Source organism: Notothenia coriiceps, unplaced genomic scaffold (genome assembly GCF_000735185.1).
Source record: "Notothenia coriiceps isolate Sejong01 unplaced genomic scaffold, NC01 NC01_scaffold00000285, whole genome shotgun sequence".
Taxonomy (NCBI): Eukaryota; Metazoa; Chordata; class Actinopteri; order Perciformes; family Nototheniidae; genus Notothenia; species Notothenia coriiceps.
This window is the reverse complement of record NW_011332986.1, coordinates 65,234-67,160: the sequence shown is the minus strand read 5'-3', so window position 1 is coordinate 67,160 and position 1,927 is coordinate 65,234. Positions and strand designations below refer to the sequence as shown.

Below are 1,927 nucleotides of genomic sequence, written 5' to 3'. Positions count from 1 at the left end.
GTAACAACATTCATAATTAAGTAAAGATAACACCCTTTTCACCCCGGTTACATTTTCCATTTGCCCTGTACGATGGGCGCTGTAAGTGATGAAAGTGGGGGATGTTGGCTTATCAGGCGCCCGCAGCTCACAGCCAGCTTAAGAGAAAGAGAGATAGATAGAGAGAGGGGGTGCACCGGTACCGGATTTAAGAAGCTGTTTCTACAATAATGTGGAGGGAGAGCTCTCCTCTCAGACTGAGAGGCACAGTGAGGTTTTAAAGGACTCTGAGTGTTTAGATAGTTCACTTTAGTCTAAGTTGTCTCAGTGGGTCTCAAACGTTTTGATCACAATTTATGTAAACACATATTTCCAAGGGACTTCTTTATAATTATTAGGATAAATAAAAACAGGTTTGAATTTTGAGATCGTTCCAATGTATAGGCTACTGTACAGTAAACCAGACATATTGTTCAAAACTGGAGAGATTTAAAAATATGCATAAATAAATAAATGTTGAGTGGTAAAATAAGATATAAATGAACCACAAAAATAAAACAAGTTAGCCTACATTTATTTGTTATTGGCTATGGTAGGTTATCGGTTATGTTCACATACTTATTTGATTATTAAAATGCAAACCGATCTTTTTCATATGGGTGTTTTAGAGTTGTATCCCCTAGATCAGTCTCTAGTAATTGTGTGCTCAAAGTCCACCAGATTGAAGCATTTTACTTTAAAATGTGGAAAAAAATCTTCCCAGGGGAGCATACCCCCGGACCCCCCAAGAGGATGTGAAGTCCACCCCCCAATTAAAACATGTTCAAGTAATACTGAATACATTTGAAGCCTTTTTATATAAGCTGTCCACCATGTCAATACGTTTCTCTGTTTGTAGTGTATTGGTCTTTTGTAGAGGTTTTTCATTGGCAGCTAAAATCTTGCCTAGGGCAGCAAATTGGTCAAAACCGGCCCTGGTGTCATCCCCACAGCACCCCCCATTTGAAACATGTTCCCACGGCTATGATAATAGGTGATGTAACATTACTGAGTCCAACAGGATCAATCTCATGAAGGACTATTGGCAGAAAAAATAATAACAAACTGGAGAGACGGCTGGGTGACCGCAGTGCAGAATCGCTGTAGTTGAAGTCTCCTAACAATGTTGTCCATTTTAGACATAGGCCTATTATATTTACAGCCCTTAATAACATTCATTATCTGGGCTCAAAGTGTGTCTTGGCCGTTTGCATTGTGATAGCTAAATTCCCCTTGATTATAATAATCACAGTTCCTTCCACAGGATACTTAGACCCTCCAGAACAACGCGGGCAAAAATCCTTTATTATGCGGGCTAAATTCCTTGATTATGCGATTAAACATGCAGAGTTTTTATGTGATTTTATGCGGTGAAATTGTGGGAAATTGCGAAATATGCGGAAAGTTGCGAAATATGCTAAATATGCGTGGGAAAATAATAACAATTTTTTTAAATATTGGGTTGTCTTATTTATTCTCTCTCACACACAACCTGCCACTAACGTTAAACCCCTTTACTATTCAATTAAATACATTCAATGTTTATTTATTGTAAAAGCAATTGGGCTATTTTAATCTCACACACACCCCCCCACACACACACACACACACACACACACACACACACACACACACAGCATGACACAAATCTGTCATTTCATGTTATGAAGAGAAGAGAAAGGAATCAACTAAACATCTCCTCTCCTTCTCTTCCTGCTGCCTCAAAACACAGAGACACACAAAACACACAAACACACACACACACACACATTATAATATATTAGACTGTTTAAACTATTATGTAGAACACAAACACAAACAAGGTCTCAGTTGGACTATTGTTCTGTGGATAGATCTGTAAGGTCTGTAAGATACAGTAGGAATTAAAGGAAACACTTCCAGAGCAAAA

At 38.3% G+C, this 1,927-nt stretch overlaps 1 protein-coding gene across 1 annotated transcript in view; it reads right to left on the bottom strand.

Moving 5' to 3' along the window:
• shmt1 (serine hydroxymethyltransferase 1 (soluble)) overlaps nucleotides 1–1,927 on the bottom strand; it is a 251,794-nt gene that overhangs the window by 221,538 nt on the left and 28,329 nt on the right. The gene's annotated exons all lie outside the window — the stretch shown is intronic.